This window comes from Sciurus vulgaris (genome assembly GCF_902686455.1).
Source record: "Sciurus vulgaris genome assembly, chromosome: 2".
In the NCBI taxonomy this organism is placed as follows: Eukaryota; Metazoa; Chordata; class Mammalia; order Rodentia; family Sciuridae; genus Sciurus; species Sciurus vulgaris.
In genome coordinates this window covers 132296132-132313737 of record NC_136462.1, presented here as the reverse complement: position 1 = coordinate 132313737, position 17606 = coordinate 132296132, and the positions used below count along the sequence as shown (strand labels likewise).

Here is a 17606-nt window from a genome sequence, read left to right as displayed (position 1 = left end):
TCTAGGACTTTGTTAACATCTCAGGGTCAGCAGCAGGCTCCAGGACATGTCTGGTGGTTGTCAGTCCTCAGCATGCTGAGGTGAAGTCCCACCCAGGACCCTGCCCTTGGGGCCTGAGAGCTATTTTTTATTGTGTTGGCACAAAATTGCCATGTGGACTAGCAGAGCTCTAAGTAGCCATTACATTCAATATTTCATCACTCACTCCTGTCCCTGAGATCTTTTGAGATCTGCTTATTGATCCCCAATTGATCCCAGGCCCACCTAGGCCTCAAACAGTGCATGTCCTGTTCCCCTGACAGACTATGAACTCCACCCCTGCCCCTGGTAACTCATCCTTGAACAGGTACATGGAAGCACTCTCCAGGACCCCTTCCTTTGCCAGCTCTCTCCTACCATGGGGCTGGCTTCCTTTAGCCCCCTCTCACGGGGGCTATCCACCTGGACCCTTTACTCTTCCAGCTGTCCAGCACATCTCACCCTTCAGCCAGCTCCCACTATGACCCTGGCATGAATGATTTTTCACCTATTTCTTTGGACAAGCCAAAAACCACTGAATTTGTGTGTGATAAGCATGGAGGACAAGCCATCTGTAAGTAAAATCCAGTACACACAAATCCTCTCTGGCATGACCAGACAGTCCAGGCCCCAGGGATGGCAGAAAGCCATGCCCTTGACCTGTGTGAATCTCTTCTACTTAAGAAACGGCCTCAGCCATAACAAGCATGCTGTGTTAGTCAGCTTACTGTAGCAAAATATGTGAGATAACCAATGTACAAGGGTTATTTTAGCTTATAGTTTTAGAGGTTTCAGTCCATAGTCTGTTGACTCTGTTGCTTCAGGGCCTGTGGTGAGGCAGCACTTGTGGTAGGGAGTACATGGTTGAACAAAGCTCTTCACCTCATGGTAGTCAGAAACAGAGAGAAACAGGAGGAGACCAGAGTCCCATAATCCGCTTCAAGGATATGCCCCAAATGACCTAACTTCCTCCACACTAGGCCCTACCTCTCAAAGGTTCCTCAATCTCCCAATGATGCCATGGCTGGGGACGAAGCCTTAAGCACATGGGCCTTTGGTGGACACTTATTCAAATATATCAGATGGGGGCACTTCTTGGTTAAGTTTGTATAACCCACTGCCATCATATATTTAGTTTTTAAAGGGAGATATGACGCCCCTGAACTACTGGATTTTTTGAGGGTGGCACTGATCACATTTGACTTGCTCTCATGACCAGAGGAGGGGGCAGTTTCAGAGGTCTCCACCAGGCCCATTCCTACTCTGATGAGCTCTTACCCCACAGGTAAGAAACCTGTGGGGCGTTCTGCTGACTTCCAATGACCTTCACCCTAACAAGAACTTCAGGAAGCAGAGAAACAACCCCATGGACACAGCAAGCCAAACCTGAGACTGCTACCATGTGCTTCTCCCTAATAAGAGCTGGCGTCTCCACTCATCAATGTCAGTTTAGATCCTGTGTCCCACAGTCTTAAAAGCTTCTGGACATTCCCTACTCCCCTGTGCATGGAACCCCAAATAAATGTCTGGGGATCTCTCTGGGGAGGGCCTGGAGGAGTCTCTGTTGCTTACACTTTCTATGGGGTAACAGGTCCATCCTCAGAGAATCTGCCTCTCCTTCAGTCTGAGCCCTGGGTCTGAACACTGTCTTAGGATCAGAAATTGGCCAAGAGATTATGATTCAGGGGCTGCAAAGGGAAGAGGTCACCTTCAGGCTCCTTATCGTCCATTCTGGTTATGACAACGTCTGAGTTGACTGCCCTAGTCTACCTCTGGGTTCTTGGAATGGTTCTGTGGCTTTCTGCATATCAGGCCCCCAGATGCTATCTGACTGGCCACTCTCTGAGATAATTGCATTCACCTAGCTGCTGGTGGAGTAATACCACCAACTGTCATCTGTTCCATTGACACCCTGTCATCCTTCCCCATTACTATGGGGGTCCCTGTAGTATCCTCTACTGCCAGCTCTGACCTCAGAGGACATACCCTCTGAACTTCTCAACAATACATCACCCCTCACTGGCACTCTTTGTCACATTGATAAATGGGAGGGGTGGCAGTCCATCAGCTTGGGTTTTCTTTCCTTACTCGGAGACTTTGGTCCCTTGTGTGTGTTTCTGGCATTTTTCTACATGCAATGTGCACTGTCCCCTCCTAGCTCTTCCAAGCAGTTATCCTAGTTACAGTAGCACCATCTCCTGGGATCCTTGTCAGGACATGAAGTTCCTTATCAGGGAGGGTGTGGCCACATGGATGGGTCTTCCTCATCCTAAGCTCCACCCTCTTTGCTCCAGCACCCTAGGACCCAGACCCAGGCACATGCTACTGATCTTCCAGTTGTAGCCTGGGCCTGCAGCTTCCAGAGCATGAAACCCCTCCCTGCCTATTTTGATGCATGCTATGACTAGGGTGAACCTTGAGGACATTCTGCTGAGCAAGACACAGCAGTTACAGAAGGAAAAATCCCATATGATTCCACCCATGTGAGATGTCTGGAGCAGATGGACTAGAGAGATGAAGGTGAAGGGTGGTTGCCGGGAGGAATGGGGAGTTAGTGTTTAATGAGGACAGAGTTTTCAGTTCTGCAAGATGAAAAGAGTCTGTGGATAGATGTGGTGATGATTGTACAACCATGTTAATGTACTCAATATCACGCAGGTGGACACGTAAAAATGGCAAAGAAAGATGGAAAATTTTATGTGCAGTTTCCAAAAGTTAAAATTAAATTAACAAGCTCTTCCCTCCCTTAGCAGGTCCAGCACCTTCCCAGGTGCTGGGGTTTGACTGCATTGGGATTTGCCCCAGTGCAAATCCTTTGTCTATCAGTCTGGCTCCCTCAGACTGATTAGAGAGGTAGGTCCTGAGGGACCAAGCTTCATCTTGTTAGACAATGCTCCACTTGATGCCTTTGTGTGCTCTTCAAGCAGGATGGGGGAAGGAACACTGTCACCTACCAAGGAGGGTTGTCACTTCTACAGGCCCAGCTGTTCACGGGAATCTGAATTTCCAAGTTGTCCACTGCACCTCCCCATCTAGTCTCAGGACCATCCCTTCTCTCTGACCTGACTGGCATGAGACTCCTTCGAAGGCTGACAGCTCTTCCACTCCTGTGAGTAACTTCTGAGACTGGTCCCCTGTACTGTCCACCCTCTTCCCTTCTATCCCCTCAACACCATTTTTCCAACTGCCAGAAATTAGGAATTCCTTGAATACTCCAGGGAGGTCCTTTGTTTCTCATACTTTGACTTAATTGGTCTTCTCTCTTCATCATCATGAGTGCTAAGAGCAGCATGTCCTCCCAGCTCCAGGCACCTCTGACCTCTCACATGCCAGGATGTTGTACCAGTCAGAGGTCCTCATCCCCAAAAACCTCCTGATTCAGGGTGACGATCACTTTGCTAGGGCGTGCTCCACCTGCCATCTGAGGTGGACCCTCAGTGCATGCTGTTGGCAAATGATTCCAGGCCAAGTCTGCTTCCAGGAGGACACGTCTGGAGTGAGGAGGGCAGGAATGCACAAAGGGAGAGAAGGACCCAGGGTGGTCCCAGATCTGCACCAAAGACATCAGTAGTCTTTGGCCATAGACAAGCATCTGGAGACATCATCTTGGGTAAGGGCTTTTCCTGAGTTGGAATACAGATTCTGGGGAGGGGAGAGGTGTGAACCCTCAGCAGTCTACTTCCAGCTGCTATGGGTGGATGTGTGGGCCATCAAATCTAGGTAGAGCTCTTCCCATCTACTCCCATTTCCAGTTCAGCCTACTTCACCTTGACCTCCAAATCTGGCTCTTTGATTCTACCACAGTTCCCCGACCCCAACCAAGCACTCTACCAGCCTGGAAGCTGGGAGCAAGTTTATCTTAGAAAGGTGGGAGGAAGACCTTGGAGGCAGGCCCACCTCAGAGGGTGACCACCCTACTGCCACACCACACCTGCCAAGTGTGCTTAGAAGGTGGCTGGGGTTTTGGGTTCAGCTCTCTGCAGTCACTACCTTAGAACTCTTTTTAATTTTATCCTTGAATTTGTATTTTGTAAGTGAGGTTGATGGGACAATGGAGTGTTCATGGGAATCCCTTCTCCTGCTTCTTCTCCACCTTCCAGTAAGGGTTTTGGGCTATCTCTTCTTCAGCCCAGTGCCCGGGGACCTCTGCCAAGCATGGTTCATGGGTCAGCTGCAGACACTTCACACATGTAGGGCAGAACCCTGAGTGCCTGTGCTCTGTGAGCCCAGGAGGGTGTGATATTCAGTAGCAAATCACAAAACCATTCCACTTTGAACCAGAGGCCCTGTGCCATCATTTTGTGCTACCTATCAGCTCTCACATCTGCCTTTCTGTCTGCACATTCCTTTCTTATCAGACAAACCCTAGAGCACCTGCAAGTGCTCACTGCCTTACCTCTGCATCAGGAAAAGGTCCAACTCTTTCCTCCTTACCCAAACCTACAAAATGTATTTTAGGGCTCCTTCCTTGGAGCAGGTGGAGGTGTTAAAATTGAGCTCACCAAAAATTTCCATGACTTTCCAAGAAAGGATCTACAACTGATTTGAGAAGCCTTGCAGGGAACACAAGAAGCCACATCCTGCCCCGCAGGACCAGTTTTTGTGGCTTCATTGGTGACCAGGTTGGCACTGACTGCTCTGCCTTACCTAGACACATCATGATCTTGACTGCTGGAACCAAAAGAGGTTGGATTGTCACCTGTCCCCAGCTCATGGAAATGTATGTGTTTGAAGTTCATTCATTGTTTTTCCTCTCAGGGTGTGACAAATGACTCCTGGCCCCTGATACCAGAGTTACAAACCAAATAGGGTTGGACTGCCTCCCATCTGCCTGGGGCTCAGGGAGTCCCTATGTTGCTCTCCCATACCCCCATTCCCCACCCCCCAGCACATGTAGCTTGGAGCTCTCAGGTCCCTGGGGACCCATCTGCGCTGTTTGTTTGGGTAAGAGCTCCGTATTTATAGCAGCTTTGCAGGCAGCCAGCAGAGGGAAAGCTGTGCCAAGTGGGTATCAAGCAACAGCTGGGCACACGCTCCACATGACACACGCCACAGGAGGTATAGCCCTCCCCCGCACCCTGGGGGAGCCGCCTCCCTAATAATCCCTCCCTTGGCTCTCTAGGGAGGGGCAGGAGAACACAGGACAATTGTCACAGATCATGTGCTGGGGAGAGAGCCACACAGACCTGAGGCTGGGGAGAGGGGGCGATGAAAACGACTCTTTGTCCAGGGCCTTGTCTGCCACACACTGGGCTTGTGTTTCTTCTTTATGACAATTGGGTGAAACATTAGACTAGGGCATCAATTATTCAGATTTCACTGTGAGGTCAGAACACAGCAGCTCCGTCCTGCCCCCACCCGGAGAGTGTCAGTTCCAGGAGGGAGGCTGTGGGAACTCAGACAGGCTTCAGGGCCTGGGACTGTGAGCTCCTGCACCCTCGGGTCTCAGTAGCTCAGCACCCATCAGGTCTAACCATCCTCTACCATCACTGGCCAGAGTGATTTCTGGCTTTTCCAGGCATTTGAGTGGCATGGAATATAACCAAAAGCATTACTCTATTTTCGTTAGAAAATACAGTCCAGAGAATTTTTTAGGGCTCAAGAAGCTGAAGCAACCTTGCCCTCCACCCACACGCAACACACACACACAGCACACATTTACCTCTCTGGCTCCATCTGATTGCTCTGGGCCTTAAGCTGATCCCTTGCCCTACCTACTAGCCCTTTAGCCTCTCCTGAAGAGTCACTGGCACGTGACTGTGATGTTCCTGTCACCCATTTTTCTCCTTTCTAATACAAGCTTTTCGAGCCACACGTTTCCCTCCAAGCATTGTTTAGCTTCATCCTGAGATTTTGACAGGTTGTGTTTTCACTGTCATTCAATTCGAAAGACTTTGTAATTCTCCTTGTTATTTCTTCTTTGACCCATGGAATATGTAGAAGTATTTTGTTTAACTTCCACATATTTGGGGACTCTCCAGACATCTTGACGTGATTGATTTCTCCTTTAATTCCTCTGTGGTCAGAGCACATTTTTGGTATGATTTCCAGGCCTTTTCAATATATTGAGACTTGTTTTGTGATCCAGCATATGGTCTTTTTTGGGTGAACATGAAAATAACGTGCCTTCTACAGTTGGGGTATGAAATGTTGTGTGAATATCAATTGGGTCAAGCTGGTTGCTAGTGTTATTCAAGTCTCCTGTCACTGTGGGAAATTTCAACACTGTAGACAGAGAAAGTCCGATTGGCCTATTTCTCTTTTCAGTCCTATTAGCCTTTGCCTTGCATATTTCAACACTCTTATTATGTCATGCACATTTAAAATGGTGCCTTAGTCTGTTCAGGATGCTGTAACAAAATGCCATAGACTGAGTGGATTAAACCAGTATAAATTAATTTTCTCACAGTTATGAAGGCTGAAAAGTCCAAGGCCAGGGTGCCAGCTGGACAGGTTTGGGTATAGGTTCTCTTCCTATGCTTGTGGCTGCCTTCTCACTGTGTGTTCAGACAGCCTTTCCTCCATTCATGTACACAGAGACAGAGGAAGATCGCTTCTTTTTAATAGGACACTAATATTCGGGCATGGTGACACATGCCTGTAATACCAGCAACTCAGGAGGCTGAGGCAGGAAGATTGCAAATTTGAGGGCAGCCCCAGCAGCTTAGTGAGGCTCTAAGCAATTTAGTGAGACCCTGACTCAAAATAAGAAATAAAAAGACTGGAGTGTGGCTCAGTGGTAGAGCATCCCTGGGTTCAATCCCCAGTACCAAAAGAAAAAAAAAAAAAAAAAAGGGACACTAAACCTTTCATTTAAAGGACCTATCTCATATTCTCATTCAATCTTAGTTGAAGGCCCTATCTCCCTATCTCCAAATACATAGTGGGGGGTAAAGGCTTCAATATGTGAAATTCAATATATGAATTTGGGAAAGAACAAAATTTAGTCCATAGAAGATGATTATGTCTTTTTGACACTTTCATTGGTATAAAATACCCTCCTTATGTTCAATAGTCTACTTTGTTCTGAAGCCTGATATTAATGAAGCATATTAATAAAGCAATCCATATTACCTATGATGGTCCACATTTTTGTATGCTTTGACTAGCTCCCTGGTATTTATATTAGGAATAAATCTTGTGATCCATGGTCAAAGTTGAGAAAGGAGTAAGAAGTTCTAGTGTGCTGCTGCACAGCAGGGCGACTATAAATAGTAGTTGTGTACTGTAGATTTCAGAAAGCCAGAAGAGAGAATTTCGAATAATCTTGCCATAAAGAAGTGATAAATATTTGAGGAGATAAATATGTTTAACCCAATTACACAATGTATATGTATATGTGAATTGAAATGTTACATGGCACCCCATTGATAAATATAATTTTTGTGTTTTTGTATATCAGTTTAAAAATTAACTTAATTTTTAAAAAGTATACCTCCTATAGATATGGAGATCCTTTTTTAAAAGTTCAGTATTAACTTCTCTTTCTTTTATGTTAATTAAGGAATGAATTAATTTTTAGTTATAGAGGTAATTGACTTAAAACTTGCCATATTGCTATTTTTCTTTTTTCTGTCTAGATGTTCCTTTTTTCTCTTTTTCTACCTTGTTTTGAACTGAGTGTTTTTAAATATTCCATTTTCACCTACTCCATTGACTTCTACTTATTACCTCTATTCTCTTTAGTTGTTGCTTTAGAATTCATGCTATTCATTATTAACTTAGCAAGTATTAGTATGCTTGCTCACATAAGATATAAAACCTCAAGTATTATCCTCTCATTTCTCCCTTCCACCCTTTGTTTTCCTATTGTTACCCTTCCATTCTATTATTACCAGATACATAACTTCTACAGCTGTAATAAGCCCTATAATATCATTATTGTTGCTAAATAGTTCATTTTTTTCTGAAAAAAAAAAAAATTCTTTTTGGTGCTGGGGATTGAGCCCTGGACACTCCTCCACTGAGCTACATCCTCAAGACCTTTTTATTTTTTATTTTGAAATAGGATCTTGCCCGGGCTAGCCTTGAACTACCTATCCTCCTGCCTCAGTCTCTCCAGTAACTGGGATTACAGGTGTGCACCACCACACCTGGCTCTGAAGAAATGTTTTGAAAATTTAAAGTGCCTCCAACACTTCAAAGATAACCATTTAACTATGTCCTACCTGCACTGTTTCTGATGGTCATTGTTATTTTTGACCCCTATATGTAATGTGCCTTTTAAAAAATATAGACTTTTATATTTTTAGAGCACTTCCAGTTTCACAGCAAAATAGAGTTGAAGGTACAGAGATTGTCCACAAAGTCCCTTCCCCAAAATAGGCACAGCCTTCCCCACTATCAACATCCTCCGCAAGAGTGCTATTTGTTTTAAGTGATGAACCTACATTGATATATCAGTCCGTGGTTTATATTGGGGTTCATTTCTTTGTGTTGTCCATTCTATAGGTTTGGACAAATCTATAGTGACATAAATCCACACAACAAAACGTACACAGTAGTTTCACCGTCATAAAAATCCTCGATGCTCCACCTATACTTCCCTCCTCCTCCAGTGCCTGCACTACTGATCTTGTTACCGTTTCTGTAGTATTGCCTTTTTCAAAATGTCATAGACCTGGAATCATACAGTATGCAGCCATTTCACATCAGCGTGTTTCATTTACTAATATGCATTTGTTTCCTCCATCTCTCTTCATGGCCTAGCAACTCCTAAGTGAATGATATTCCATGGTTGGATGTGTCCTGGATTATTTATCTGTTCACCTACTTTAGGATTTCTTGGTTGCTTTCACATTTTTGCAATTATGAAAAAAGGTACTGTAAACTTCCATGTGTAGGGTTTTGTGGGGATGTAAGTTTTCAACTCCTTTGGGTAAATACCAAGGGACCCGTTGCTGGATCATATGGTAAGAGTATGTTTAGCTTTGCAAGAAACTGCCAAACTCTTTTCCCAAGAGGCAGTACGGTTTTTATTCCCACCAACAATGAATTAGGGTTCCAACTGCTCCACATCCTCACCAGCATGTGGTGCTGTCAGTGTCCCGGATTGTGGCCACTGTGATAGGTGTGTATTGGTATCTGGCTATTATCGCATTTTGCAATTCCTTAATGACATGTGATATGGAGCCTCTTTGTGTATGCTTATCTGTCACCTGTATATCTTTTTATTATTTGTTTTTAGTTATATATGATAGTTGAATCCATTTTGACATAATTATAAAAACATGGAATACATCTTGTTCTAATTCAGACCTCATTACCTCTCTTTTCCCTTCCCTCTTCCCACCCCTGTTCCCTTCCCTCTACTAATTTTTCTGCCATTTACTCATAGTTATTATTTTTTTAATTAATTTCTTGCCAGGTGTAGTGGCACATGCCTGTAATCCCAGTGGGTCCAGAAGTTGTGGCAGAAGGATCATGAGTTCAAAGCCAGTCTCAGCAAAAGCGAGGTGCTAAGCAACTCAATGAGACCCTGTCTCTAAATAAAATACAAAATAGGGCTTGGATGTGGCTCAGTGGTAGAGTGTCCCTGAGTTCAATACCCAAAACCAAAAGAATAAATAAATAAATAATTTAATTAATTAATTTCTTATAGATGTACATGCTAGTGAGATTCACAACATGTACATCCTCGCCAACATGTCAACATTTATTTTTCTTGATAATTGTCATTCTGACTGGAGTGAGATGTCATCTGTGTATCTTGTTAGGTGAAAGACACAATATTTCTTTTATTGCTGGCTTATGTGAGATTTTTCTCCTCACTGAAAGTTTTCAGTGAGGAGGATATGGTGATCTTTTCCATGATTTTCTTTGTGTTGCTTCTTCTTAGGTTTCATTGCACTCTTCAGATTTGTATGCTTATATTTTTTTCATCAAATTTGGAACATTTTTTAATCACTACTGCATACATTTCATTTGTCCATGACCTCTTCCAAAAATCCCGCTAGAGAGGAGTTACATATCTTGACATTTTTTGCTGGTTTATTTTTCTCCAGTCATTTTTTTTTTTTTTTTTCCCTCTCTGTGCTTTAGTTTGGATAGCTCTGGTACTTGTCTTCATGTTTTCTACCTTTTCTTCTGCTGTATCTCATCTTCTGTTAAGGCTTTTGATAATTTTTTGAATATTTTTTTATTAGTGCACAATATAGGGAATTTTAATTTAATTTAATTTTTTAGTATACAATCCTATGAGTTTTAGTACATGTACAGATTCATGAAACCACTACCTTAAACAGAATACAGAAGAATTCCATCACACCTCCCTACCTCAAAACAAACAAGCAAAACAAAAAAAAACTGTGCTTCCCTTTGCAAATTAGACCGTATACACATCCCTAACGCTTAGAAGCCTCTGTTCTCTCCTCTGCCTTTGTTTGTTCCTGAGTGTTCTATTATGGATGTATTTAAAAATACTTTGGATATTAAAAATACTTTGGAAGCCGCCACTACTTCTCTCATGTGATCATGACCATGTGATCGCTGCTACAGGCACTACTGCTCTCTCACTGGCTCCTGCCGTGTGACATCATCCTCCAAGTTGTAAAATAGAGGACCCTCATCAGAGACCAACCAGCCGCTGCAGGGGCCTTGGACTTTAAGCCTCCGACACTGAGTTTAATGAACTTCTTTTCTTTATGCAACCAGTGCTTACAGGGAAATTTACTGCTATAAATACCTGTATTAAAAAAGAAGAAGATGTCAAATCAAAACGTAGAGAAAACGAAATTCAAAGCAAGTATAGCAAGGAAATGATAGAAATTAGAACTGAAATAGATGTAATAGAGAACAGAAAAAAAGATTAAAAAAAAAAAAAAACCTTTGACAAACTTTCAGTTAGACTGATCAAGAAGAGAAAGAGGATTCAATAACTTAACATTGGAAGAGGCAATATTACTTCCATCCCTACAGAAATAAAAAGGATCATAAGGAAATACGATGAATAATTGCATACCAACAAATTAGATAATCTAGGTGAACTGATCAGTTTTTAGAAAGATAAAAATTGATATTGACTTGAGAAGAAATGGAAAATCTAAATAGACATATTTATAGCAAAAGAAGAAATTGAATTAGCAATCAAAATCCTCACTTCCAAAAGCCTAGGGCAAATAGTTTTACTGGTGAGTTCTACCAAATGTTTAAATAACATTAACAGAAATCATTCACAAACCCTTATGAAAAACATAGAAGTGGAACACCAGCTGATTCACTCTGTGAGACCAGTATCACTCTGATTCCCCAAAAGCAAAGATATCACAAGAGAACTGAAGACCAATATCCCTTATAAATATAGATGCAAAACTTTTTAACAAAATACTGACAAATCAAATGTGCAACAAATAATAAGAATTTCACACCAGGACAAAGTGGGATTTATGCCAGGAATGTAAAGTTTGTTCAATGTATGGAACCAAACAATGTAATGAACCATATTAATAGAATTAATAGAACAGAAGCACATGATTATCTCAGTGGGTAGAGAAAAAACATTTGACAAAATCCAACACCCCTTTATGATATAGTGTGACTCAACAAACTATGAATATAGGTAACTTCCTCAACAGATTCAAGAGATCTATGAAAAATGCATAGCTAACATCACACTTAAGGAAGAAAGATTGAATGATTTCCTTCTATGAGTAACCAAAGATGTCTGTCTGTTCTGACCACTTCTACTAGATGTTCTAACCATGGAAATTTGACAAGAAAAATCAATGAAAGACATCCAGATTGGAAAAGAAGTAGAACTACCTCTAATTGCATATGACATGATCTTGTATATAGAAAATTACAAGGAATTTTACTCAAAAAATAATTTCAACTAGTAAAGAGTTTGATAATGTGCTACACAAGATCGATATACTGCTACTTTCCTATATACTGGCAATGAACAGTCTAAATATTAAATTGATAAAACAATTAAATTTTCAATAACAGCAAAAAGAATAAAATACTTAGGAATAAGTTTAGCAATAGAAGCACAATCCTTGTTCATCCAAAACTACAAAATACCATTGTAAAAAATGCAAGAAGACCTAAATAGGTGAAAAGACATATTGATTGGAAGGCTTAGAGTTGTTAAGATAGCAATTGCCCCCAAATTAATCTTCTGATTCATTCCAGTTTCTATCAAAATCTCTGTTGACTTTTCTGCAGAAATTGCAGAAATTGACAAGCTAACTCTGAAATTCCTAAAGAAATACAAGTGACCCAAGATAGCCAAAATATTTTCAAGAAAGAGCAAAGTTGGGGGACTCCCAATTCCGAAACTTGGTATAAAGCTACTGTAATCAAAACTATGTATGACTGGAATACTGATAAGACACATAAACTGAGAATCCACAAATAAGCCAATATACTTGTGGACAATTGATTTTCAATAAGGATGACAAAATAATTCATTGGGGAAATAAAAGTCGTTTCGATAAATGGTGCTGGGACAACTGGTTAGCTAGTCCCAGGAGTAAGAATGAAAGTGGGTCCTAATATCAATTATAGTACTTAATGAAAATTTATCCAAAATCTAAATGTAAGAGCTAAAACTGTGAAACGTTTGGAAGAAAAAATAGGCACTGATCTCCATCACCTTATATTAAGTAATGGTTTCTTAGAACTGACATAAAGCCTGGCATCACACACCTGTAATCCCAGCTTCTTGGGAGGCTAAGGAAGAAGTATAGCAAGGCCAGGCTGGGCAACTAAGTTAGACCCCTATTTTGCTTGCTTTGGTGTATTATTTGTTTTCCTTTGTTTATTAAGGAAGAAGCTTAGATTTTTGAAATGTGAATTCTTGCTTCTTTTCTACTAAAAATATAAACTAAAATAAAAATACTAACAAATTCCTCTAACAACTGCTTTAGCTGTAACCTTCAAATTTGGATGTATTGTGTATTTAATTTCATTTAATTAAAAATATTTTCTAATTTCCTTTAAGACTGCTCTGATTATGTGGATTACTTAGAAGGGTTCATTTATATGTGTTTTCTGATTTTCCAGTTACTTTCAAATATTGATTTCTAATTTAATTCCATGCTGTCAAATAACACACTTGAGTTTATTTAAATTCTGTTAAATTTGTTAACGTTTCTGCTCCACCTTGGTGAATGTTCCATGTGCACTTGAAAAGAAAGAATTTGTGTTCTGATGTTGTTGACTGGAGTGTTCCATGAATGTCAAATGAATCCCATTTGGTAAGTCATGTTGTTCAGCTCTTCTAAAACCTTCTGATTTTTACTGTCCACTTGTTTTATTGATTACTGATAATGGAGAATTGACATTTTAAATAGTGATTGTGAGCTATCCATTTACTTTTTTAGTTTTATAATTTTTGCTTTATCTTGAAACTCTGCTATTATATATGTACCTATTTAGGACTGTTATGTCCTCTTGGTGAATTGATCATTTTATCATGCTGTGGGGTCTTTCTCTGATATTTATATACCCCATCCATCATGTCTGCATGGTGTATCATTTTTATCCTTTCACTGTTATATTAGCTATATAATAATGACTAAGTGGGCTTCTTATAGACAGCACAAAACTGGTTCTATTTTATTTTGGTTCTAGGTATTGAACTCAGGAGCACTCAACCACTGAGCCACATCCCCAGCCCTATTTTGTATTTTATTTAGAGACAGAGCCTCACTGAGTTACTTAGCTCCCTTTTGCTGAAGCTGGCTTTGAACTCACGATCCTCCTGCCTCAGCTTCCCAAGCCACTGGGATTACAGGTGTGCGCCACCACACCTGGCCTGGTTCTTGTTTTCTAACTCTATTTTTATAATTTTTTCTTTTTAACTTGTGTTTTAAACCATTTACAATGGATGTAATTTAAAAATCTCTTCTAATTATTCTTTTAGTTTATTTAATTTTTTGTTCTAGCTTTTGTCTTTCCCTTCCTTCATTTGGACTATTTGAATATTTTTTAGTATTCCAACTTCATTTAATTCTTGAGGATTTTTTCCCCAACATATCTTTGCACTTTTTAAAGTGATGAGCTATGGATTATAATATACATTCTTAACTTTCCACAGTCTATATAGAATTGATAATTTCCACTTCAAGGGGAATTTTAAGAGCTCACTGGCATATATGTATTTTTACCCTCCTTTTATTCTGTAGTTGCCAAATATGTTATGTCTACATACCTTGAAAATACTGTCAAACAGTGTTAGGCTTTGTATGTTCAATGGTCACACAGATTTTAAAAAATTTAAGAAGATAAAAGCCAGTCTGCTATATTTACCCAAATATTTGCCATTTTTAATTTTTCTTTAATACTTGATTTTCCAACCTTGTCTCTGGTATCATTTTCCTCTTTTTTTTTTTTGTCCTGAATATTGAACCCAGGGGCACTATTTTATTTAAAAAAAAAATCCCTATCCATTTTTATTTTTTATTTTGAGACGTAGCCTCACTAAGTTGCCGAGGCTAGCCTTGAACTTGTGATCCTTCTGCCTTGGCCTCCCAAATTGCTGGGATTACAGGCATGTGTGCCATTACCATCTTCATTTCCATAGGACATTTTCACTGGATATAGACTTCTGGACAAAAAAGTTTTTTTCTCAGTATTTTATCACTTTCTTTTATCCTCCATGGTTTCCGATAAGAAAACCACTGTCATTAAATAAGGGCAAATCCTAGAGCCTATGTTTAATGTGCCATTTTTCTCTGACTACTTTTTGGGTTTTTTAATATTTATCAATTTTGTCATGCTATCTTCTCATGGATTTCTTTGAGTTTATCCTACTTGGAATGCCCTGAGTTTCTTGAATGTTCATGTTAAGTTTATGTCTTTCACCAGATTTAGGAAAATTTCAGCCAACATTTTTGAAGTACTATTTCAGTACCATAATCTTTCTCTTATTCTGTGACTCCAGTGATACAAATATTAGATCTCTTGGTATTATCCCACAGGTTCTCTATCCTTTGAGCCTTATTTTTTTTCTCTTTCAGATTGGATCAGATAATTTCTATTACTCTGTTCTCAAGTGTACTGACTCCTCTGTTTCCCATTCTGCTGTTGAGTCTATCCAGTAACTTCTTTTTGTTTTGCTTATCATAACTTTAAATTCCACAAAATTTTTCTTTTAGGTCTTGTTTATGTTTTATACTTCTTTGCTAAGATTTTTAATACCTCCTGTCATCTTACTTACTGAAACATGGTTATAATGGCTGCTGTAAGTCTTTGGTGGTTGAATCTGTGTCATGTTAGGATTCCTGTAGACTGGGATTTTTCTGGTTCTTCATATGCAAGCCATTGGGGATTGTATCCTAGGCCTTTTCAGTGTTGTGTTATAAGACTCTGTGACTTCTTTAAATCCTACGAATTATATTAATTTTTTGTTTTAGCTGACAATCTGGTGAGGTTCAGGCTACAAGTTTGGACCCACAATCTGCGGGCTGCAACTCCAGCATTAATTCAGTTTTAAAGATTTCACAATGCTATCTGGATTCACTCTGCTTATGCATCCTCTGGGATGCTGGGGCCTGGGTGGTAGTCCATCTTCAATTCTTGAAACCTTTGGAGTGCCTGTTTAGGAACAAATCCATGCTTGTGCAGCTCAGTGGTGAGCCTCAGAATTTATACACAACTCTGTGGGATTTCTCTATGGACTCAAGCCCATAGAGAACCATTCTGTGACCATGAACCACGGCTTTAGTTTCCCCTTTGCCACACACTTTCCATGACTATGACTGCATCCAGGGCCAGTCTGTGGGAGGATACAGAGAAAGATGTAACAATGAGACTTTGTCCCACACTCTTGGAACCATGGTTCTTTTGGTCAGAAAGAAGGGTTCTTGTTCTTTAAGAGTTTTAAGCACCCTCCCAACAGCCTACCATTGTTGTGACCACTTTCATCACAGCTACTATGGGATTTCTTGGAGATAGGGAGGGAGGAGAGCAAAAAAAATAACCAGGGTATTTTCATATTCTGATTCTTCAGAATTCCCTTTTCTGCTCCTTGGATTAGGAAAATGTGACTTCCTTTTTAACTTTTGTGTTCATACCCATCATGCCCTTCTTGAGGGAACTTTGAGTCCAGGCTGGGCAATATCAGAGCAAAAATAAATAATGCACCATCAATTTGGTAGTTGTATTAGTCTACTATTGCTGTAGCAAAATACCTGAGGCTGGATAGTTTTTTAACTTACAGTTTTTGAGGCTGAAAGTTCAAAATCAGGCAGTTCTTTCAGTTAAGCCTCTGGTGAGAGCCCCCATGGCTGTGTCACTTGATATCAGAAGGCAGAGCACATCTGAGAGGAAAAGATCACGTGGAAAGACAGGAAGCCAGAGAGCAGAAAGGGGCCTGTCTTGCCCTTTTAAAGCAACTCTCTCTCTTGGGCATTAACTAGGATTCCACATGAACTACCTCAGTCCCTTCTGAGGTCAATGCTCTTCAGTGACCTAGTGGCTTTACAGCAGGCTGCACCTCTTGAAGGCCCCACCCATCTCTTAACATCGCCACGTTGAGGACTCAACTTCTAACATATGAACCCTTGGTCGACAAACCATACTCCAATCATACCAGGGGAACTTCTGATTTTTGACTCATTCCATCTGCCTGCCATTTCCCTTTCAGAGTTTTCAGATGACTGTTCCATGCCTTCTGTCTAGGAATCATAGTTTGAGGGCTAGTGTTGAATGTACTTCATCTTGCTCGGATCCGAAGCTTCCATTGATTACATTTTCCATTTAAGATATTGTATTTTCCCAGTTCTAGAGTTTTCGTTTTTTTTTCCCCCAAGCTTTCAATGACTCCCCTCACTATGTTTGTTTTTGGGTTTTTTTAATTTTTAAATTTTGAATATATTTATAGTAGTTGTAAAACCCGTGACTACTAATTCTATTAAATCTGGTATTTACTTGGTTGTTATCATTGATTCTTTTTTCTTTCAGTTATGGGTTAATTTCACCACCTTTTTGTACATCCATTAATTCCACTGAATACTGAATTTAAGAATATCATCCTGTAGAACATCTGAATTTTGTTGTATTCCTGTTGAGAGTGTTGTGTTTTGTTCTGACAGGCACTTAATTCTTTTGTGCATCACTTGAGCCTTTCAAGTCTTAATTTTAAACTTTGTTAAGTCTACCTTAACAAAGGTCATTTCTTCCTGCAGTCACTATTTAACAAGGAGGACTCCCCATGCTGTTCAGAACTTCAGTGCCTCTGAAGCCCGTGTGAGCTCTGCCCACCGTTCCAGCACTTGTGTTCAGCTGTTGTTTACCCAGCCCTTTGGAGTCTCACTCCACACAGGAACACATTAGTATTCACACAAAGACTCAGGAGGACACCTATACATATACACAGACCGCTTTGTCTGCCTGCATTCTTCCTATTTGCTTCTCTGCAAATAAAATTTCAGCTTCCTTGCCTGCCCTACCCCTAAACTCCAACCTCTGTCTCAGCTCAGAGGGAACACTGCTCTTTGCTGGATCCCTTCTTTGCACCAGGATCCAGGAAATGTCTGTAGCAAGAAGCCAGGTAGATCGTAGGGCCCATGCTTCAAGCCTGTCTGAAGGATCACATTTTTGCACCGCCTGTTGTCCAGCGTTTGCAAATTGTTGTTATATTT

The 17606-nt window shown here is 40.7% G+C and overlaps 1 long non-coding RNA gene across 3 annotated transcripts in view; it reads left to right on the top strand.

Moving 5' to 3' along the window:
- LOC306650488 overlaps positions 1–17606 on the top strand; it is a 105362-nt gene that overhangs the window by 76931 nt on the left and 10825 nt on the right. The window contains exon 5 of one of the 3 annotated variants that reach the window (XR_013760936.1): positions 2997–3419. The exons of 1 other annotated variant lie outside the window; for it this stretch is intronic. This is a non-coding gene — a long non-coding RNA (uncharacterized lncRNA). Of the gene's footprint in view, positions 1–1303; positions 1740–2996; positions 3420–17606 lie in introns of those variants that run through there. One more of the 3 variants, XR_013760937.1, reaches the window with a different exon arrangement.